This window comes from Pleurodeles waltl, chromosome 6 (genome assembly GCF_031143425.1).
Source record: "Pleurodeles waltl isolate 20211129_DDA chromosome 6, aPleWal1.hap1.20221129, whole genome shotgun sequence".
NCBI classification, from domain to species: Eukaryota; Metazoa; Chordata; class Amphibia; order Caudata; family Salamandridae; genus Pleurodeles; species Pleurodeles waltl.
In genome coordinates this window covers 972,158,502-972,183,459 of record NC_090445.1, presented here as the reverse complement: position 1 = coordinate 972,183,459, position 24,958 = coordinate 972,158,502, and positions in this window count along the sequence as shown.

Below are 24,958 nucleotides of genomic sequence, written 5' to 3'. Positions count from 1 at the left end.
CATCCTGGGACTCAGTGCAGGCTGCGCGCAGTGCAGGATTGGGTGGTTACAGGGTTTGGCTGAAGTCGTGTACAGTGGTGGATGGACTGATGTACAGTAATGAAGATTACTATATGTTAAAAAAACACAGAAATTCACTGAACAAGAACAAAGGTTACAGGGACATTATAGTTAGGAAATAGAATTTAAAAAACAGAAATTCACTTAAAAAAACATAGGTTACAGGGATGTTATAATTAGGCTCACATTTTAAAAGTATCAAACCATAGAAATTCACCATTAATAGTTAGAGTTATCTCAAGTAACTATAACTCGTGCCCTAAGGTAACAATAACTTACGCCATGCACTGCTATACAGCACTCATGACATCTTTGATAACATCATTGATAATATCACTGTAACATCTGCAGTAATATTATAGATCAGATGAATGTGCATGGTGGGGGCGCTCATTACTGTAGGCAAACTCTGCTACCCAAAATAGATCAGACCATTTTGAAGAACAGTCCTGTCTGTAAAAGGACAGGAACTGTTCCAAGATTTAGTTAACAGGTTGGGTCCAACTGTCCCTTTGAGGATGGCAACAAGAGGAATATCCAGTTCTTTACAGAAGGTTCTCCCAGAATGAAAGGAAAATTGGGTTTTGCCGTCTATCACTACTATGGAGGACAATCCAGGTACTGTGTCACTTGTGAACAAAGTGGCAGCTAAGCCACAGGCTTAAGACCCACACTTGGCACAAAATGGACAGACTTAACAAATTGACATACATCAACACAATACACTATTCATATAATTCACAAAAGAGTGGGAGATGTTCGCCAGTTATTAACTCATTGAAGAGCAATTTTTAAAATAGGGAAGTTGAGGTATTGCACTGCTCTGCAGTTCAATTAAAGTGGCTCAAAAGTAAGCTGTCATCTCAGCAAATGATTTTACTACGACACTCAATCTGTTTGATACAAAAGCACCCACCTCTTGACTGTTCGGACAGTGGGAGAAAACAGCAATGCCTGTGGCCATTTAGGTACATTTACATCACAGTTTATGCAACATAATTATTGAGGCAAGAGGAAACCCAATCTCATTACTATTAATGCCTCTAAATCCTAACTTGTTGCTTTAAAAGGACTCTCATTTAAGACTCATGGTGGCATGCCTCATCATTGAATCTTTACCCAAACATCATCCATATCTGGGTGGGCTCTACCGGGATCATCAACGGAGAGGGGAGCTAAGATTAAAACTGTCTAGGATATGCCGCTGTTAAAAGAAGGCTTCAATGATATTGGAGAGAAATAATTACTCCAGAATCTGCATGTTTCAGCCAGGTGAACTGCCCATATAGTTGTTTAGCTTTCTTCTGAACCGACTCTAGATCCCTGTTTTGTGACAAGTTGGTAAATTTATACTAACTCCAATTCAAAACTTTTGTATTGTATTTTGCTTGTGAATGTCACACTCATGCCATACATACAGACCAGTCTGGGATTTCTCAGTTTGTTTTCTGTGGGTAATGACGTTTGCAGCATATTCCATTTTGTGCCGTAATCTTACACTGTGATTGCACACAAAATCCAGTGTGCTCCAAAAATTACTGCAAACATAAAAGCAAACTCACATATGTCACACGTTTAAACCCACATGGTCATAAATGGGCATATCCAGAGCAACTTAATTCTCATCATGATTTTTTTATGTTGGGAATTTGTATGCATGCATGCATGTTACTGACATACATAACAGGTGTACAACCTATACCCCTATAAGGCACAAAAGTTGAACGGACCTTAAAGTCACACAATGAGGAATTAAAAAAAAGAGGTTGACTAGGAATTGCTCTTCTATTGTTTTCCTGTTTATGTAGAATATACCCCTTACTTAAAGGACCCCTTGAACTCCTTCATTATACCCCTTCATTAAAGGATTACGCCCCCTATTATCTGCTTGTGGACTTGAGCTCTGAATAGAGTCCTCGGGAGACGCTACTCATGTGCTTCATGGACCATTTCCGCGTCACTGTAAGTGGGCAACACTGTTATAGTTTCAGATGACAGGATATTACTCTGTCCACCTGCTGTGTGCTAAGTCATGGTATTTCTGTATGAAATCAACTGATTATGCCAGTTTGCACCCCACTAACGGCTAAAACGCATGTATTAATCCTATGTTTAGAATGTCAGTGTTTATAACTGAAACAATGTATACTATATTATAACGACTGACAACTGAAGTGTAGACAACAGAATGAAATCAGAGGTTTATTCTGTTTTAGGGTGCCATAAGGTGATGTGAAAGGCTACAAGATTAGAGGTTGGACATTGTTGATTTTTTATTTTTGAGAGGAGATGCAGTGGTGTAAACAAGGCCCCGCAGCCCCAGCCATGTGGGGGTCCCCGAACTGCAGGATGCCCCCTTAGCACCTTACACTATGCACAGGCGGCATACACCTGACTGGGTTCATGGGGAGGTGCCCCCTCTAGGTAGTTTGCAGGTGTCTCCCTCACATTTCATTATGCCATAGATGGTACTCTGTATGGAGTATGCATTTTAATACCCACTCACGTCCCCACTGATCTTGACTCCCTGGTACCACTCTGGTGTCAGTGACATTCTGGTATCATGATCTATTCAGATGTACCCATAGGATGTTGTCATTCATGTCCTCAGTGAAGGATGATAACCTATATATCCACTACTGCTCTTTCTCATATGTGTTCTAGGTCAGTGGTTCCCAACCATTTGAGTTCTGTGGACCCCCACTTTTTTATTACTGGAACCCAGGGACCACCACTGAATCATTATTGGAGTCCGGGAACCCTCCCACTGAGTAATTACTGAAAGATGAGAACCATATATGTTAGTATTATTTAATGTTCTAAGCAGTCGCAGACCCCCAGGGGTCCTCGGACCACAGGTTGGGAACCACTGTTCTAGGTTGTTGTCTCTATCACACAGTTGCTCAATAATAACCCACTTAAAATCATTTGCTACATGACTCATGGTTATAAATGCTCAGACATTTTTAGAGTGTTGTGTTGGCTTTGTAAATTACTGCGTTGCTCGCATAAGCAGGTTTTGATCTTTCTACATGTCATATAGCCTTGTTTACATAGGCAGGTAGATCATGTACACTACACATGTCGAGTTTCAATTCATAAGTTTATATAAGGTCCATTGTTTAGGTAAGTGTCTTCTTTGGTTCTCTCAAATGGCACACACTGCAGCTACCACAGTGGTAGTGTCCTTTCTTTTTCGGAAGCCCCCATGAGGTGGTTACAGATGCTGTGCTCATGCTTTCTCTTCTCTCCCTCTTGAGTAGCAAAGTTTCCCTGAGGCTCTGTCCCCTTTTGTGTGAAAACAAAGATTTTTATAGAGAGAGTTTCCCTATACTCAACAATCTCCGGTTTTTATTGATTATCTTTTTGTTCTATGTGGATGCATACTGTAGGTAGTCACAGAAATTAATCTGCTTCCCTTTATTTTAAAAGACAGCTTTTTTATTGGTTTGTCTTGCTCTTTTCTTTGTTTTTTTCAATTATCCTTTTTGGTTAGTCCAGTGCCCTGAGTTTCGCAAAAAGTGTTTCTGCCGATTTCTTAAAGTCTTCATTGTTACAACAGTTCTTCTCAGTCTCAGAAACCGTCCATATTAGAGAATCTCCCTCAAAGGTCTTGGGTGAAAAGATTTTTCTTATTCAATGGTTTTTGATACGTATTGTACTCAGGACTCTTTGTTCTGGTTAAATTTGTACATTTAAGTACGTGTCCTATGATTAATGGTATAAGTAAACGTTACGTGTTTGTCATGAGAGTTCATTCACAGAACAAAGTCTGAGGTGGGCTTCTAGTCTCCTTCCCATATTATATTTACATCATGTAAGTACAGTTTCCATATCTTTATCTTGTTCCTGAATGGACCTGAATTGGACAGGATGAAGTTTACTCCAAACTGTGTACATACAGTCCTGCTATACTTGGGGCAAAGCTACTCTCCATGGACGTATTGTGTATTACAAGTATAGGGTTCCCGTCTACTCCAAAAAAATATTTGTTAAGGCCATCCTATCACTTCTACAATGAAATGGTGTAGTCTGTTCCCACCTTTCTTCATACCAAATCTCTTCAATGACTTTCAATATGCCATCCCTGCTGTAAGTTTGTGTAGAATCTTTCAAGATCTAGACCCATCAAGAGAATATTGTCTGGGTCAAACTCTAGGCCTTTCACAGGATCAACAGATCCTTAGTGTCTTTTAAATATGTGGGTGTACCTTAGAATATAGGATGTGAAAAGCAGTCACAGAAATGTGAGAGGTTACAGCATTGATCTTATTCCTGAGAGTAGGGGAAGGTGAAATAGTACAGATTGACTGGGTATGCACTTTTTTTTTACAAGTCAGACGCCTGTTTTGATACCCACTGTCCAGCTGGTGTTTCCTCTATCATGTAGTATATTTCCTAAGCTAGTAGGAATATGGGATCAGAATTAATGATTTTGGGGGCATGTCCAAGATGGCGGCTGGAGCGGACGCCTGAACCAGGAGCTCCGCTCACGGCCCACCTTTTAAACAATTATCCTGGCCCCTGATGTGCGATACGTCAAGGAGGCTTCCCCCTAATACCTAGGGAAAGCCCAGCATATACCACAACCGTTCGCGTTGGTCCTGCTGTGGCCCGGCTGCGGAGCGGGGCGTGGTCGAGGCCCCGGCTCCGTGGAGCGACTGCCCTTGCGGAGGTAGGCGCCGACCGAAGTCAGCAGCTCCCCACCCGATGGCGTTGGGGCTCCAGCGCCCATCGGCTCCTGGTGGAGCTGTGCACCGCCTCCACACACGCGACTCTGGCACCCTGCGTCCTCCGGCCCGACCGCGCTCTACCTGGGCGGCCTCGGCCCGTGGCGCATGTGGCGGGCAGAGACGGCCCCCGATCAGTGGACTGCGGCCCGCCGGACTGATTGACTTCGTGGGAGGGCGGCACGAGTGCTCCCGAACCCCTGCGGGTGCGGGCGCCGGCCACGTGGAGACCTAGACTGGATGCCCTGGCCGGCCGGGGCCGCTCACTTTCTGCATGGGACGGGGACCACGCGGACTCACCTACTCCGTTGAGCTTGGTGTGGCCTGAACTCTGTCCTGGGCCCGCGGCGGCGCGATGATCGGCGCACGCCGGGGCCTGGACCAAGGAACGCGGCCTGCTGTCGTTGGCTACCCATCCTTCCACACCAGAAAAATAAGTAGGCCTGACCGCGGCCTTGGGCTGGATCGAGCGCAAGAGACACTACGGAGTAACTCAGAGAAAAGTAAGGCGACAAAGTGAAAGAAAAGGAAAAAAAAAAAAATCTTCAAGAACTAAGTCTCTGAACAAAATATCATTGGCGCAAGATAAAACTTCTCATTTCCAACAACTGGAAGCCGTGGCTTTCGGGACGGCGCCAGCGAAGACAATAAGGACTGCGCAGGTGTCGGCGAAAAATCAAGCCCGCATCAAAAACACAGACTCAAACAGCCTGCGGCTACGCATTAAAACCAAACCCGCGCTGCCACTCAGTGAATCTCACCACAACAGCACCCGCCGACCCATCTCTAAACCATCTGCCTGTGCGGGCGAGTTACCGAGCCTAACCTTCCTAGATCCCTTGGGGAAGCTACCCAACTCACCCCACTTCAACTGTGCAGAAGACGTTATGGTCAAACCAAAACACCCCAAACTGGGGGCCCCCACTGATGGGGACCCCCCCCCCCTGCTGCTGGTCATACTGACACGCAAGCTGCAACGCTGCTCCAACTGAGCGAAGCTTTACGAACACATTCCCTACAGTTCAACAAAATCATGCAAGCAATAATGGAGACTAAGACATCGCTGTAAGGGAAAATTGATGCTGCGGCATTGGAAGTCTCGTTGCTCCTCGTGGACCACCGTAAGCTAACAGACAGAGTGCAAAATACAGAATTATCACTAGAAACTATCCAACCAGAGGTAGCATATATGAAAAACAAAATCCAACAAATGGAAACGGAACTTGCACAATTGCAACGCAGGGCCGAGGAAGCGGAAGGGCGGTCAAGACGCAATAACATCAGATTTATCGGCATCCCGGAGCGCTTGGAACTACCTACAGCTGAAGATTTCATAGAGAAATGGCTGAAAGATATAATGAACATACAAGGCACTACAAAAGCTCCAGTAATAGAAAGAGCCCACAGAATCCCGGGTAGGCCCCCACGACCCGGAGCACCACCACGCCCACTAATAGCCCGGTTCCTCAATCACAGAGAGAGAGAGACTCAGTCCTCCAGCACTTCCGAAACTCTAACCCAATTAGCTTGGAAAACAGCACTGTATCTGCTTACCCGGACTACACGATGGAAGTGCAACGTAAACGAGCAACATATATCAAAATAAAACAACTTCTGCGGGAACACAACATCATCTACTCTCTAGTGTTCCCAGCCCGCCTCCGGGTAGTCACTGACGAAAAAATACTCATGTTCTCCACCCCGGAGGATGCATGGACATGGATTCACGCAAAAGGTCTGGTTAGCTTGCCCAAAGGAAAAGAAGCAGCTGAAGAATGGATCACACCCAACTCCAGAAGGAAAAAGAAAACCAAAACAATATCTCGCCCAACAAAATCACAAATGGAAGCCGATCAAGCGCAAAGCTTAAGGGAAACTAGTACATTCACCAGATCCCAAACCGACATCAGGAGCAAAGCAGACATCACCGACAGCAGCTCTCCCGGAGGGGAATCCGGCTCATCCCTCTCCCCTCTCCTGGCCGGTCCCGACCTCACCCAGCGCTCAGCGGATGAACTTTAGTGTCTTTGGACGTGCCAGCGTCGAGCTATCTCCGGATGCCAGGTGAGGGAGGTCTGGTCCCCCTCTTCCCAAGTAACCACGAAAAGAGATACGCGAGTGCCCTGCGACGTAGCCGGGGTTGCTGTTGCCATGCCGGTTTCTCGTCGGGCCGCAGCTGGAGGACGGGACCACAACTCGACGCACACAGGGAAAGAACTATCCTGGAGGTGGGCCACTGGATGTCCGACCTCAACCAACCCACGCTCCCCACGAACCTAATAACACCCGTATGGAACTTAACCTTTTGGACTGCTGTTTAGGCACCAGTTGTGCCACTTTGTTTCAAATCGGGCCTTTCCCGAAATATCCTTTTTTGTGGTATATTGTTGTTGCTCTTTCTTTTTCTTATCCCAACTTTGCACTATCTCCCCCTTTTCGGATCCGGGGTGGCTGGCGGGCGGGAGCCGGGCGGTGGAGGGGCAGGCACGAGTTGCGCGCGCGCCAGGCTGACGGCGATTTACAGTCGACACTGGGGATGGGATCCCGGGATCACAACACTAGCGCGCTAAAACTCATCCCAACATAATGAATAAGGCATAAATATACAATATAATGACTTGGAACGTAAAGGGCATGGCGGGAATGAAAAAACGCAACAGGATACATGCACACCTAAAAAGACATCGTATCCACATAGCCATTCTTCAAGAAACACACATCCCCTCAGAACAGATCCCACGGCTAGCAAAGAGCTGGGCGGGACGGGTCTGCGGCTCAGGTAACTCATCCTTCACTAGGGGGGTCCTGGTGTGGATAGCTCCAGGGGTTCCCTACGTGGTACAACGCAGCGTAACTGACAGGGATGGCAGGTACATACAACTAGCAGGCCATTTGGACGGAGAGATGCTGGGGATTAATGGACTATACGTCCCGAATGTTGGACAAGGCGACTTCCTACAAAAAAACGATCTCCCACATTTCAAATGACTCACTTTCAACATGCATCTGGGGTGGGGATATGAACTGCGTACCGCAAATAGACATGGACAGATCACACACCCCCATAGCGGCCACCCCAGTAACCAAAAACTCACAGTTGTTGCGGTTGTGGATGTCGGATCGCCGCCTGATAGACACTTGGAGACATCTACAACCACAAGACCGGGAATACTCCTATTACTCCCCGGTGCATCTTCTCCACACCCGCATAGATCTCATTCTCACTACACAGGATCTGATACATAAGATTACGAGTGCCGAAAACCGCCAGGGTAATCTCAGATCATTCCCCACTCATTGCCCATATTAGGTGGGGTATCCCAACTTGGCGCCTGCAAACCTAGTTACTACAGGACCCGCCATTCAGAACTGACTTAGCCACACACCTCTCCTCTTATTTTATTCAAAATGACGGAACATCGAGCACTAGAGCAAACGAATGGGACACTCACAAGGCAGTTATAAGAGGAGCTTGCATATCATTGACGGTAGGAGTACGTCAAACATTAGTACGTGAGCTTCGCGGCCTAGAGAAAGAAGTCCACTCCTCTGAAAATAAATTTGCTTGTGGCACAATTAACCAGGCTGAGCTCACTGGAACGCGGGCACATTGGTACAAAATAGATAAGCGGCTAAGGCTTTTTGACTATCGACACCACATGGCCCGTGCGCACTCGAAGGGGATAGGTCAGGCAAACTTCTGTCATGGCTCACATGTTCTGAGCCACAGAATACTCCTATAGGGGCCATCCGCCTTAACACAGGACTAATAGTAAACACCCAAGCAGATATCAACAGTGCCTTTAGAGACTACTATAGCACACTATACAAAGCTCACCCACCACCCTCCACAACATTAATGAACAAGTTTTTCAATGATATTACTATAAACTGCCTGACTGCCACACAAACAGTGGACCTAGATAGGCCAATAGATATTAAGGAAATACAACGGGCTCTGCAACAATTATCACAAGGCAAGGCACCCGGCAGTGACGGTCTACCCCTGGAGTATTACACCACGTTCTCAACGCAAATACTAACCCCATATCTCGCGATGCTATCCGAAGCCTTGAAACGTGGTCAACTGCCTGATACTTGCCGGGAAGCATTAATAGCGGTACTCCCTAAACCGGATCGTGACCCACTAGACGTACGCTCATACAGACCACTTTCGTTATTAAACACAGACTGTAAATTACTCGGTAAACTCTTGGCCAATCGGCTACTCCCATACATGACGGGCTTGGTCCACCAAGACCAGTCCGGCTTCATACCGGGTCGTAGCACCTTCGGCAATATCCGGAATTTACTGCGCCTAATGGCAAACTCCCCAGAGGGCAACTATCATCGTGTAGCTGTGTCTTTAGAAATAGAAAAAGTACTCAACACGCTAGGATGGCCCTTTCTGATGGAAACACTCCATTGCATGGGCTTCGGACGGGCATACATTGAATGGGCAAGGGTTCTTTACACTAACCCAACCGCGTGGGTTAAAACTGGCGACACGATTTCCCAATCATTTAATATAGAAAGGGGTACCAGACAAGGTTGTCCACTGTCCCCTCTTCTGTTTGCTCTTGCCATCGAACCACTAGCAGCCCGTCTACGGTTGGTCGCCCCTTTATGAGGCGTCCGCGATGACTATACATATCGCATAGTATCTTTATACGCAGACGATGCTCTAATCTTTCTCCGCAATTACAATGAATCTCTGCCTGACTTATTGAAACTATTGCGCAAATTCGGCTCACTAGCCGGTTTAAAGGTGAACTGGACAAAATCGTGTATATTTCCCATGCACCCGGTCCCTGAGGCACACAGGATACTTTCCAACCCAGGTGATCTGAAGTGGTGCTACACCACTTTCAAATATTTCGGCATAAACATATACCACGATACACGCGATCTTAGGGACGGTAACCTTGGGCAGGCGATCAGATCCATTAGAGACTCCTTGCCCTTCTGGTGCTCGCTCCCGCTCTCGCCTTTGGGCAGAGTGGCCATAGCAAAAATGATAATCCTTCCCCGACTGCTCTATTTTTTTATGGCCCTCCCGTTGATACTACCAGCGTCCTTCTTTAAACCTCTGAATAGCCTTTTAACAGCCCTAATTTGGGGCAATGGCCGGCGACGCGTAGCATTAACTAAAAAATACCAACCACTAACCCTGGGTGGACTAGGAGCACCCAGACTCGAACTATACTATGCAGCCGCCCAAATACAATGGACATCTACCTGGCTTGGGTGCCCCGACAACGCGGAATCACAATTGATCCTCTCCACTCTGGGTAACATGGGAGTACTACATTACCTTATGAATCGCGAGCACCCCAAACACCCACGCAATATATTACTGAAAACCGCGCACTGGATATGGGGCCGCTACGTTCTTGCAGGTGACCAAATACTGCCGTACTCCCCCAAGGTCCCACTACTTGCAAATTCAAAACTCGCTAATATGGCTCCCAAGGTGGGTCTAGGTGGGTGGGACGATAAAGGCATAAGCACAATTGGAGACTTATACAGTAAAGGCCACCTCCTAACGTTCAACGCTCTCTCCGACAAATATAATTTGGGGCAAGGTGGCTTCATAACATTCGGAGCAGTACGACAAGTGTTACGCTCTTGCTGGAACTGCGGCAACTTAGAACCCAACATCTCTCCTATGCTCCACGACATACTAGGTAACATAACCGCCCCACTAAATGTATCCAGAACTTACACGATCCTTGCCTCCCACCTAGAACATAGACAAGAACAAGCGAAAAACAGATGGGACAGCGTGCTGACAGAACCCCTATCACAGCGCACATGGAGCCAGGCTATGAATATGGTAAAAGAAGTATCACGCAACCCACGTTTTCGATATATCCAGTTTAATTATGTACACCAAACATACCTCTCACCCCACCGCATCACACACATGTTCCATTAAATCGACCCAGGCTTGCCCCAGATGCTCTACTCCCGATGCCAACTTTTTTCACATGACCTGGGACTGCCCCCCAATATGGAACGACATAACAACATTGTTGACAGAATGGACGGCCATCACGCTCCCTCCCACACCTGAATTGTGCCTATTGGGAATAGGCCCCTGTCCTAAAAACCGGAAGCACTCACTAAGATGCATAGCCTTGGCGCTGGTGATGTACAGGCGCCTCATAGCCATGCACTGGAAAGCACCGGCCGCCCCCGGGATTGATATGTGGCGTACTGAGCTGCTGCGCTGGGCCAAAGCCGAGGCACAGACAATGCAGCTCCTATTGGCCAGGGGGATCCCGGTTAAGGGCTTAAACACCTGGAATTCCTTTGTCACAAAAATAGAAAACAAAGACGACGCACGACCGACATGAATATTTCACTAAATGACAACCCCTGAGATTAAGTATCAACATACCCGTTAGCATCATCAAATACCTTTACAAACACTATAAGGACACACTTCAACACACACAAGACCACATAGGCACATGTGATGGTCTAGGCACAACTTCGGCAAAGCACTGCACAACAACATTAAAGAACAAAAAAAAAGTTAAAGGGACATGTTGGGATAATATTGGCAAGGTAACAGCTGCCTGTGCCTGATGGCTCCGGGCTCGCTTGCCCCCCAGTGAGTCCTAGTCCCATAACCGTACTTGCCTTGCCGAGGGTCCCCCCTCCACCCTCCTGACCTCCGGTGGCTCATTCCCACATAGGGATTTCTGATTGCATCGGTCCGGCGCGCCGGGCGGCGCGGTTGGCCCCCATGAGGATCACTCACCGGGGAGGGGGAGAAGACCCGAGTTCTGCTATCTCTGTACTCCCCTTCGCGTAACCCCCACCACACATAGCGCATGCTCGCTGGACCCCCCCCCCCGCCCCTCGATCTTGGCCCTTCTACACACTCCCCTAATCGTGGACTCTTAACCTACCAAGGCTATCTAGACTAACGCTCTCCCCAGGCTCTACCCCACCGACCTGGCGCACACCCATGGCTGCTCGGGCGCACAAGGGCACTGGTGGGCACTTTTACTTGGTAATACCTGATTCGACTGCCAGGGGTTGAGCAGAATGAGTCACCAATTGCATTGCACTACGATCATCTGTATCTCTTCTTTATGTTCATTTGTTACGTGATATAAAAAAAAAAAAAGAATTAATGATTTTGTAGCTCTTTCTCTCATCCAAGAGGAGTAAACATTCCTATCTATAAACCGTGTTGGCTTGTACCACTACGCCTACTCCTTTATCGACAGTAATTATGATTATTTTTCTGTCAAACTTGAGTTCTTTAGGGCACTTTCTCTCCCCATGACATCTGTGAAACGTTCTGAGGTTGCTGATGTCAATTTTCTCCATCACGTTGATTAATGCTCGTTCAAAATCTAATACCTTTACCGGTACTGATGATGTCGGTGGGATGAAGGTAGATTTTTTTGTAGATTTGTTGAATGTCAGTGTAGGTACCTTCAATCCTTCAATCGTGTTTCAGTTAGGATCTTATTAGTTAGACTGACAACCAGATTGTGTTGAGCTGGTCCCTAGAGTTGAATACTTGGTCATGCTCTTCGTATGTACTCTCCGTCAGTTGTCCTCCCATTTGACCTGGGATTCGTTTTTTCTTCCTCATTCTCTTTTGTCACAGACCTTTTCCTGAAAAAGGATACCTATTGTTAGGTGGCCATCTAGCTGGCATATTCTTATTATAGAGATTTATCCACCCATAGCACTTTGGGGTTGTTTTTGAGCTGATGGAAATGGATGGTATACTGGTGGTGGAAAGCTGCTGTAATTATTCCATGGCTATGTCCCTCATTTAGCCCTAAATCTACATTGAGGTCTATATCTAGACTCATCTGCACCCTGTCATGCATATGAGTCAGAGGACCATTTATCTGTGATTTAGTTGTCTGATCTGTCCTGTTAATTCAGTTGTTTGCCCTGTGTAGGTTTGGGCAGAATATAGGTGCACCTTCTCATGTGAGAAGAGTTTCACATCATTTTCTTATCTTTGACTGTGTAAGGAACATCTTACATTTTGACATATCTTTGTTAATTTCTTCTAACCATATTTTGTATGTTGAGACTAGTACTGATGTCTCCAGCAGGATTTTATTTTTCTGTATTTGTTATGTTGGTGTCTGATAATCCTGCAGATTTCATTATTAGGATGAGCCAGTCTTGCGTATAATGCCACATGATGAGTGACCAATCTTTTCTGAATGTCAGGTCCCCTAAGAAAATATGTGGCTCAGTGACAGTGGATTTCCTTTTGCCTTGATAATTTTGTATGCTTTGGAAGTGGGGTTAACCCACTAGAATTCTTCTACCTTCTCCTTGATTTTCATTTTCACAGTTTATAAATTACCACGTGTACGTCACAAGGACATCACACTATGAAGCCTATATAGCACTTTCCATCTTAGCTCAACATAATCACTTCTATCCCCTGTGACCTGAAATGGGACATATTACCAAAAGGCATTGCTGTACAGTCTCAGCCTCTAGCAGTAGCTTCATAGACAGGTGCTCATGGCTACTACAGTCAACCATCAGTAGGAGACACTTTACATTGCCTTCCTCACATGGAATCCTCAAAATTAGCAGGGGATGAGAGATTTGAAAGGACTTTATTTTATACTAGGCAAAACACAATGAACACCCCATGATAAGTACCGGGAAAAACAATGTCCGCAACGCCAGAATTAAGAGAAGTGCAGTCCTGGCAAATTCTTCCTAGTTTGCCGGGGATCTCATGGTGAATTGCTGATGCAGCTCTAGTACTAAACAACGGGGAGATGCAATCAGGCTCTCCCCATGAAATATATTGATGTGTCGCAGGCTTAGTGATAGAAAAGCACCTGATGGTAGTGATGGCAGTTTCATATTGAAAATCTGTTTTTGCCCTCTCTTTCTTTCTTTGCTGATGTAGGCATTCTGTTCACTCTGTCATTCACTCTGTCTTATCTGTCAGCAAGCTGTCAATGTCGAAAGTCCACTTCTGAGATATGCAAAGGACTTATAATGATTCACCTGTGTTTTTATTACATAATCTTGCCCCCAACCAGTCTTGAAAACATAGGACGGTTGGACCAGTTCTTGGTTTGAACTTTCCTAGTAACAATTCAAATGCCCCTTTCTGAAAGACACAATTTGTCTGTTGGCTAAAGCCATGCCACTATGATGATACATGCATACACATTTACAGAGTCAACAACAGCATAAAGAAGAAATGCTGCCCCCAAATTCAAATGCAAGAGAACCTAAATAAAAGTCAAAGCCATCAAATATATTAAGAAAAAGCAAACACAACAGCCTATATTACTGAATACAGGGACACTCTCTCTCTCTCTCTCTCTCTCTCTCTCTCTCACTGTCTATCTCTTTCTTATTTAAATATCTGTATGACAAGAAACTCTATGAATATTTAGGTGCATCAAATACGATATTGTTGTTCAGTTTAGTTCTGGGACAATTAAGGTATACATTTTAGAAAAAATGATTAATGATCTAGATGGACTGTCAGGAATAATTGCAGAACTTAGGGGGTCATTTTGACCCTGGCGGTACGAGACCGCCAGGGCTAAAATGACGAAAGCACCGCCAACAGGCTGGCGGTGCTTCCTGGGGTATTACGACCGTGGCGGAAGCGCTGCGGTCGCACCGCCGGGGCCGGCGGTATTCCGCCACATTTGCCCCAGTGGTGATAATCCGTCTGGGCAGCGCTGCTAGCAGCGCTGCCCAGGGGATTACGAGTCCCCGACCGCCAGCCTTTTTCTGGCGGTTTAAACCACCAGGAAAAAACTGGCGGTACGGGGAGTTGTGGGGCCCCTAACAGGGCCCCATGCAGCTTTTCACTGTCTGCCACGCAGACAGTGAAAAGCGCGACTGGTGTAACTGCACCCGTCGCACGGCCGCAACACCGCCGGCTCCATTTGGAGCCGGCTCCCATGTTGCGGCCCACAACCCCGCTGGGCCAGCAGGCGGAAACTTGGTTTCCTCCCGCCGGCCCAGCGGGGATGTCAAAATGGGCACCGCAGGAGTGTGGCTGCATTGGCGGCCGCCCGGCGGTTACAGCTTGGCTGGCGGCGGTTGCCGCCCATCAAAGTTGTAATGACCCCCTTAATGTTTTCTCTAATGGAGTTGATTTAGTTGGTGATAAAATATGTATACAGGATGATGTTTCAATGGATTGTGGAATTGGTAGTGCGTTAATAAAGGTTCATGTAGTGAAGTTCTGCTTAGAATAGCGCTTTACATCTAAACGGTTTCAAGGTGTTCAGGTAAATGTCTCTCATTGAATTTATGTCTTGCTTGAATTTGCTTTGTAGTGTTCTTAGGGTTGTGGGATGAGGGGCTCTCTTTGATTTGTGACATTGTTTAAAGGCCATTCTGATTTTTTTCAGTATCCTTTAGCTCCCTGAGGGCCAGTCGAACTGATGGATTGGATTTGAGTGTATTATGATTGACTATGGTGAGTGTTTCGGTGCAGTGATGAGAAGTGATCTGCTAATGGCACCTAATATAGAGACAATATTTTGAGGGTCCTGTTTTTCGAAAGCCTTAAGCGCATGTTTTAGTAATTCAATGGGGATGTTTGAAGGACGTCATAGAAATGTTGGGGAGTTTGGTTGCTCTTTGTGTTTCTCGGATTGTGTGAACCAATTGGAGAGCCTTGGTACCAAACCACTCTAGATAAGACGCAGAGAAAACACAGGTAGAGTGTGACGTCTCGTGCTGCTTTTAATGTAAATGTATTTCTTAATGTGAAGTGTAAGCATTAGTGAAGTGTAGTATAGGTTGCTTCGTTTAGGGTTTCTATATTGCATTTGCCTGTGTTTCAATAATATGTTTATGTAAAAGAATTATTGTGGTCTGTGGTACTGGAGAAAAGGTGAATGATGAATGTTTGTGGAGGGTGTTGTGAGAATTGGAGTTTGCATTGTGTGACACATGTTGATGTGTTTGTCCAGAAGGGACATGTCTGACTGTGGTGGTTGGCCAGAAAGTCCCAGCTTTTGTGAATGAGGTTTCATTGCAGAAGCCAATAAATAGCCACGTTACGAATATCTCTGTGAGATATATATATGTAATGCCTATCCAGTGTCTTAAGGGAATCTTCAAAGTCTGTGATATCTAAACATATATCGCCATCCATCAACAATGATCTGCTGTGCAAGCAAAAACCGGTAACTCTGAGCTCTAAGATATGAACCCTTGAAGTAACGAACTGTATGGTAGCAGAATGCCGAACGCCACAAGTTATTGCTGTAAACTTAAATCAATGCATTAAATAAACTAAAAATTATGTCTATACATAGCAATAATAGACTGCACAGCCTAGATCCAAAAACTCCTTAAAGTTTGGGTCACAAAAACCATAAAGCCCAAACTAAAAATTTGCAGAAGCTATAAAAACGCCTCCAAATTCACTCACTATAATCTAAACACAAACAAATTGCATTGAGTGGTAGATAACTATAGAAACATTCTTACACGAGCAACCTAAATTAATACTTTTCTACAGTGCATTTCTACAGTGTATTTTTTCCTTTAAAACTCTGCTGAAAAGACATTGCCTATGGAGTAATATTTTGCAGAATACCATAAATTCCCGTTAGGGCGTTGGATAGAATGCAACACATATTTTAACACAAGAAAAAAAACCTCAGCATCTCTCATGTTACCTGTCAATCAAAAGTATGAAATTACAAGTTGATAACATTGTAAATGAACGTAGAACTTTGTGGATTTTAAGGCATGGCAGCTGAAATTGTATTTATAAGTAGAGCATGATTACCAACTATCTGTGTATATTGCATTTATCTGCATACATATCAAACGTGTGCATGATTATGGGCAACAATAAAAAAGAGTTAAAAAAAACTTCTACATACCGGCTTCAGTTTATTGGTATGTGTGCATAAACATCTGGTGATGGCTGTCAACAGTGCATACCAATGAACCAGTCATAGGTATTTATAACACATATCTGAGCAGTCTTTGTCTCAGCCTGCCTTAATAACCTGAAATTCATGGGTGCTAAAGACTGTTTAACTTGACATTTACAATGAAGTAACTCACAGCTGTTGTTTACTTTGCTCTGCCATGTAGTTAAGTGCGGTTTAGTACAAAATCCAACTTGCTTGATTGAGCATTGGCGAACAGAAATAATGACAGGTATGAAAATACGGCCTACTTTAGTGACTGTCTATTGAAAGGAGGAGACACATTGAACTGACTCGGCAGAGAGATAATTTTAAAAATACAAATAGAAGTATATTTTTAGGAAAATTACGCTTGTAAAACAGTAACAGGCGAAAAAGAAGCACTGTAACGCATGATAAACACAATGAGAGGAGGTCTAGCAGGGTCCAAGGGCATTGCAGAGTCCAGCTAATTTAATGCGTTTTTTAAAAAACACTGCAGCAGTGTCTCTGGATTTGGAATAATTATTTAATATTATTTATAAAAAGCGCTTCTACATCCCTGGAACTTACCAGGTACTAGAAATTGTACATTTCTTCGGTCAAAAGATAAACAGTTGGGATATTAAAGAAATAATAACAATCTAAATTGTTTTAATGAACGGTTTATTGGCATTTTAACCAACCTTAACATTAACATTTTGCATGGAGAAGTTCAGGATCCAATTAGAGCAATTTTTGATAATGGGTACAGTTTAGATCGTACACATGATAATCTCATGATTTTTTTTTATGTGAGTGGTAGATAATTGTTATCCATACAATTGGAAGACAATTCCATTGTTTAAGGCAAGAACTGCAATAGCACACCCCCTTTCTTAGTCCTGTCACAGAGGGGAAGCAGAGTTGAACTGTTTAAGCGCAGAGAACCGGAAGAACATAAGGGTACTAATTCACGCAAGAGGAATTCTGATGCAGTCGTATAGATGGACCAATGTACCATGCTGTTGACTGTAAAGGTAATTCTTGCCTTGATAGGTAGCCAGTGTAGACGCATAAACAAACTTTGAGGCACCAAGTAAAGGTCTGACAGGACAGTTCTAAATCATATGGAGGCGAGATAATGCTCCCATGATTAGGGTGAGATATAGGAAGTTCCATTGTGAAGGTCAGACCCCACTACACCTTTATTGCCTTGTTATAGTCTTTCAGAGTGAAGCAATGCATTTATTTCACTCGACTTGGGGCCACATGTACGTACATTTTGCGAGTTGCAATTTGGTTGCAAACCTATTGGCGACTGAATAAATGGCTTTTTGGTATGTACGAATGCCATTCGGTAAGCAAAAATAGAGATGCAACCAAATTGCAATTCGGTATAAACTGCGACTGAATTTTGCAACTCGCAAATAGGGAATCACTATTTGCGAGTCGCAACCCATATGTTCAAGGCAGTCGCAATTAGCGACTAGTCACAAAAACTTCTGTATGCACATGCAATTTAGCATTGATTCCATTCAGGTGCTTAGTAGATTTAAACTATAAAAACAGCCCCAGAATGCATCAGGGTTTTCTACAATGGTTGCACTTAATGTGATTACATTGAGGAGGCGATTCCTGGCTGTCCAGCAGAGGAGACAGAGGTGGAGACAGGAGAGGATCTACAGAACTAGGGTCTCCAGGAATGCAAAGGAAATAAACAACACCGAAATGAACTTTTATAGGATAGCCACATTTCCCAATGTATTATGGTGTGTGGATAGGGCACATGTTCCCATTTGTCCTCTGGCACATCTAGAATATGTGTTCCACAATAGGAAAAGTACCCATTCACTGAAATATCCAGGTTGTTTGCGATGCCCATAACATTATCACAGTTATAGTGGAAAAATACCCTGGAAGCACCCATGATGCATACATCTTCACGCACAGTGGAGTGCACCAGTGACTAGAATGTGGGGAGTTTGATGGTGGATGTTCACTACATGATGTGTAGCTGTAACTTAAATAACATATATGTGTCTGTCTATAATCAGGTCCTGCCATGCTTAAGCTTACAATGCTTCCTATCAGGGAACAGTGCATATGTATTGAGACCATGGATTTATTTCTGCAAGTGTTTCATTGCAACTTTCTATTTCATTTATGTTGCCCTGTATTCATCAGGAGCATTGGGGACAGTATTCTATCTGCCACTGACGAGACATAAATTAAACTGCAGACATTCCTTTTGGAAACCATGATGCAGGTTATGGCCTTATTAGCTCTGACCTAGAAATAATTTGCCCGCTTTTTAAAATAAAAAAATAACCACCGAAATTATCAGCTATATATGTTTTACTGTGCCCTATAGATCTGGGCCTTCCTAAAACAGGACAGAATTTCCTGTGTCCTTAACATCCATTTTAAGTTCCAGCTGAAATACTTTATTAGGTGGAAATACCACTGGAACATTCCACCTGCTCAGATAAAATCAGATTTAAAAAAATAAAAATCTTTTTTTATAAAGAAAAACACTGATGCCCACACAATATGCCATCTTATACAGTGGCAAGAAATGGACATGCACATTTTCTGTAAAGTCAAGACCCCATACCATATATGCATGCATCAATGGGCCAAAATGACAAGCGAAGATCACTCTCAACACAGGTGAAAATAAATAACTAGTCACTCAGCACGATCAAAAGTGCAACTCCTACTACAATACTTCCAAGCACCATGGAGGAAGACCACATTCATCTACAACTTTTACTGGATGGAATTAATTTCCAGTTGCAGGAACCTCTAAAGTGCCAGCAACAGAAGGAAGCAGCCCAATGCCAGAGGGCATTGGTGCAGCAGCGCTGTAGGAGAAGTACTGAACTCCAACTGGATGTGATATGGGCCTACATCCTGAACACACATTGCCTTCTTATGGACTGCACTGAACACCAAATTGCTGCCATTTGGGATCTATTCCCCCCAAATATCAGTATAAATTCAGGTGTGCTGCATTTTCTTACAACAGTGAGTTTCCAGCCCCCTTAGGCATACTAAACAACATGGTATAGCCCATCTTTAGCTTAGTACTGAGGCAGGTCTTAGTCACTAGTCAGTTCAATCTCACAGTACCTTATATTCCCCACACAGCCATGGGGACTTAAAGCAGCAAAAGCTCCGTTTTATGAAATTCCAGGATTTCTAAACGTAATAGCGAGACTGGACAGCACTATGTGGGATTTCAGGCACACATTTCCACTGAACACTTGCAAATGGCCTGTGGTTCAAACTGGGTCATGCTTCACAGTGATAAACATATGATTCTCAGAATTAGAAAACAGCAAACTGCCCTACATAATGGAAAACTACCATTTATCAAGCACAGCTTCTCACTGAGCAGTTTCAACATACATATGACACAGGTTGTTATAATGTAGGCTTGACTGACAGAGATGAGGATTTTCTGCTTCTGTCCAGGTAAGTGATAAGCCCAAATGTGGTGCAGCAAAGGTGTTAAGCTCAATTGCTTTCAAAACATGGTTGTGAGCCTGGACAGATGATGTAAGTGTCAGGTGCCCTTCTGCAATTTGTGATATGATGTTACCTAGGTCCACCTGTGACTGCATAATTTCTGTCCCTGTATATTTTTTTGTAAGACTGTCCTAATGTGTCTTTAAAAAGGAAGCAAACTCTCTAGTCTTAGCAGCCAAGAGAAAGTAGTATCAGTTAAAGTAGGGTTTCCTCTGGAATTGATAAGAATTTTTTAAAAGCAACCAGAATCAATCAGGTTGTCACAAGGTGTTTTATACAAGCCCAAATAAAAACACATTCCCATAAACAAGAAAAAAGGAACGGTGACGTTGGTCTTAGTAGTACGTATTACAATAACAGAAAGAGAACTACATATGCAAACCAACTGGACCTCACTAAAACTATAAGTGTACATAACCAACAACATTAACTTTCTTATTACAATGCTGAAGCTGTAAGATTAAGTGAACTGGCACTCAGTGGGAAGTTTTACAAGATACATCAAATTTGTCCTTGAAGAAAGAGTACTATATTGGTTGAATCACATTACCCTATTGTTCACTATCTCATGGTACCTCTTCATCAGTGCTACTATCTCTGCAGCTAACATATTTAGTACAGTTTTAATTGTAGTTTACAATAGTTGGCTCCACTACATTGATCCTCAACAGATTCACATTTGACAGTAAGCAGAGCCACACTTTTTTATGCTGCAGCCTGCTCAACTTCTCCCTTCAGATCTCTTTTACAATGGTCCCAATCCTCACCAACCCCCGTCCAGCTTGGCAGGATGGGAGCTGCTACTCCTCCCAGCCTCGCCTGTTTTTGCTCTTGCCCAAAAACAAGGGCAGTGGATGAGTCGGGCAGACTGTGTGTAGGCCTAATGCAATGGGCAACAGAGATAAGCAATTGGGGCAGTGTTCATGTAAGGATGCCTCTTGAACCCTCTTGCTCGCCCCTCCCCCACCCCAGCACCATCCTACTACAAAGCAGTTACTGAGATCTGAAATGACAAGCATGGTGATGATAGAGGCCATAAATAAAATCCACAGAATGTAGTCATCTTTCTTTTATGACGACAAAGAATACTTGAGGGCTCCTACCCAATTATGCCTTAAACATTATTATCTTGCAAGAAAACCACTTGCCTATGTTAGGTCTGAGCCAACTCAATTAACTCTATCTGGAAGCTGAGAATAAAGAATGAGGAGGAACAAGGTTATTTGGGGTTGATTCGTTCACTCTGTATAATCAAGCAGACCTCAATCTGTACTATGTAAACACGAAAATATGCACTTATTTAATGCTTGTATTTCTCGTTTTGCAATTATTTTGTAAAGTAAACTGTCTGCACACAGTTGAAACTGTTCTTATTTAAGGGGTTGTTTAGCAAATAAATAAAATACTATGTTACACAAGAACTGTGTACTATTAGATCCTAGGTGTCCTAGAGCTACTATTGCTGCCTCATTATCTGTTGCCAGTGTTCCTGAACCCCTATAGATGGGATAGTGGTATACCGGTATTAAAAAAAACACTCCACCAACCTGGATGATCTGACCAACTATGGGCCTATTTCTCACCTTGCATATTTGGCTAAATTGTTGGAGGAGGCTTTTTTTTCAGAAACTTTCTAAGTTTGTTGACGCTGACAATGTTTTCCACCCTGCTCAGATGGTTTCCATCTTGGATGGAGTGCAGAGGTGGGAACACTACCTGTCTTATATTACTTCTGTCATTCAGCAGACTTTAATGTTCCAGTAGCCCTAATTATATAAGAACTCAAGACAGTATTTGATATGGTGTACCATAAAATTCTTCTTTCCAGATGGTCTGAATCAGGGACTAAAGATCAAGCTCAGGTATTGTTTTCAGACTTTCGTGGACAAAGAATTTCAAATCTCTGTACCACCTTTTGTATCATCTTTCAGGCCCTGTCTCAATGGGGTGCCTCAAGGGTCTATTCTGTTGCTGTCTAATTGTACATGATTCAATTGGCACACCTTAACTATCCAGTATTCTAGGTTTAGTATATGCTCTTAAGCATACACTATAAATCATTGTCAGGCTTGATGATGCTAGCCTCTCGGTCTCAAGATTCCATGATTTTCTTCTGAAAGAATAACAATGGATGTGTCTCAATAGCTTGAAACTTGAAGGCGACAAAACTGAGATTATGTGCCCATCTGGGACTTCTCTTTAGGATCATTCTTTTTGGCCTATCGTCCTGGGTTCATCTTTGAGTCTGGTGGCTCCGATTCCTTTGTGGTTACATCCTATTTTTTAACTGCTTTGCTTTTTGCGTCATGCTCTTTGGACTTTTTCATTTCCACATGAAATCCAGATCCTTAATTCTTTTTGGTATCACTCGAACTGATTACTGCACTTTTGTGTATCTTGATTTACCAGATTATCAGATCTAGATCCTACAGTTAATACAGAATGTTAGTGCCAGATTAGCTCTCAACCTGTATCCTAAAAATCATATTTCTGTGGCCGTGGCTGTACTACACCAGCTCCATGTTGAGCACAGGATCGGTTTCAAATTATTGTGTTTGGTGAATACGGCTGTTTTATTCCCCTCAGTCATCTCCATTGTGTCAGCAGTTCCAGTGGCATTCTCCCAATTGTTCACTCAGGTCAAAAACGTCATTTCTTTTGTCTGTTTCAATTGCTGCAGCTAAAAATGTGTTCTCTATATCATTACATCTGCATTAAAAATTCAAATCTAATGATGTTTTGTAAACTATTAAATACTTGACTGTTTCCATCTAATTAGGAGTTAGTTGGGGTTCTTTCTGTGTCCTCTCTTTCCGTAGCAAACTGTGCATTTCTGGTGATATTTCTCAAGATTAATCAGTGCCAAATAACCCTAATTGGATGGTCATTGTGCTTTATAAATTCAAAATACAAGGGCAAAAGAAAAGAAGAAAACTGCAATGAAGGTAAGTTGGAGAAACCTGGTCAGCCTGGAATAAGAGATGAACATAGACTATCCTGGAAAAAGTTATAGATAAGCTCTGAATAGGGGAGTTTTCAGGTTCATTCTATAAAATTGTCATTGGTCTTCAGGTTTTCAGGCATGTTGTTCCACCATCTAAGGGCCAAGCATGACAAGGCCTGATTTATGGTCTTGGTGTTTTTTCACTTTCATAATTTCCAGAACCATTAAAGCTTTGTTCCTGGTACTTCTGCTCCCTCCGGAGGCCTTGAGTTTGTTATTCACGCGGGTGGTCAGACATGGTGTATGACCTAATGGGTGATGCAGGCAAATTTAAAATAAATTATAGTATCTAAGGGCAACCAATGGGGTCTTCAGGATGGGGAGATGGAATTGCTCCCACTGATAGGAGATAGGACTTGAGCTTGAACCAAGTTCCTGAGATATTCAGTGGGGATGGAGGGTTTGATGGTGAAGTTGGCAATATGAAGTTTTGGTTAGATTGTAGTTGTGTTTTGCCATTGGCATGCTATGGTCAAGGGTGAATCCTAAAGGTTTAGGTTTAGGTTTAGGAGTTCTAGTGTTGGTGTTAAGCCCAGTTCAGTAAGATTCTGCAGCCAGAGATGAATTGGCGGAGGACTGTTAAGTGAGTGGAGTAGGGGAAAGTCAGTTTTAGAGGATTACATTTAAAGGAGAAACACTCATCCATTTTGCTTTCCATGACCAATGCGAGGGTGGATATGTCTTAAGGCTTCAAGGCTTTGATGTATATATTTTGGAGCAGAGGCCCAAGTTGTTTGATGTACAGGTTAAACAGAAGAGGACAGGACAGATCGGGGGTACACCAGAAGAAAGTGGGAGGTAGTGAAATCTGAATCTGCACATTTTCACAAACTGTGATCTGGAAGTGATGAAGGATTGGAACAAATTTAGGACTGTACCCTTTATTCTCTTTCTGGAAGAGAATATTTTTAATGAGGTTTTCATCGCTTATCGTGGGCAAACAGCACTAACAGACAGGCCTTTTCTTCATCCTTCATACACAGGGCAGTGACTAAATAAATGATTAAATAAGATCAAATTATTCAACTGTAACCGTAACTCTTAAATATTTTAGATAAAAAAAATTAAACAACTAATTATAACACTCAATTAACATTAAATTCGTTATTAGCAAACATAGAATGTTAACCCTCAAACTATAGCATGTAAATTAAATTACATAATTAACCTGACCCTAATGATGACCCTAAACCTAAGTTAATTAATTTTATATTAAGTAAAATGGATTTAGCTATTTAACCCTAACCCTTTATTAATTAAGATAAAATACATAAAGTAAAATTATTTTGCCATAACTCTTAACATACCGAAACGGATATGCATTAAACTAAATAGAATAAGTAATCCTAGCCCTTATGTTCAGTAACATATATTAAATTAAACTTTATTCCTCAATTACACTAAATGCTACTTACCTAACTCGATGTCGCATTGCCTGTAATGTTAATCGTGATGCAGAGGCCTTGAAGTAAATACCCATCGATATAGTCCCATTGACAGAGAAATTATACTCATAGTTAATCCCGAAATAAATGTAAACTTCATAAATAGAATTGACTACATAACATTTAAAGGATGAGTTTTGTTTAGAGGTGCAGTAGTTGTATTCTAGTCAACTGGAGAGGTGTGAGCCTCTCCATGGCATAAATATTCAAGTGAAACCCCAATCATTTGGTTGCAAATTTAAAGGGCTTTTTTTTTTACAGAAAGAGGTGTAACTTATAACTCTTCTAAAT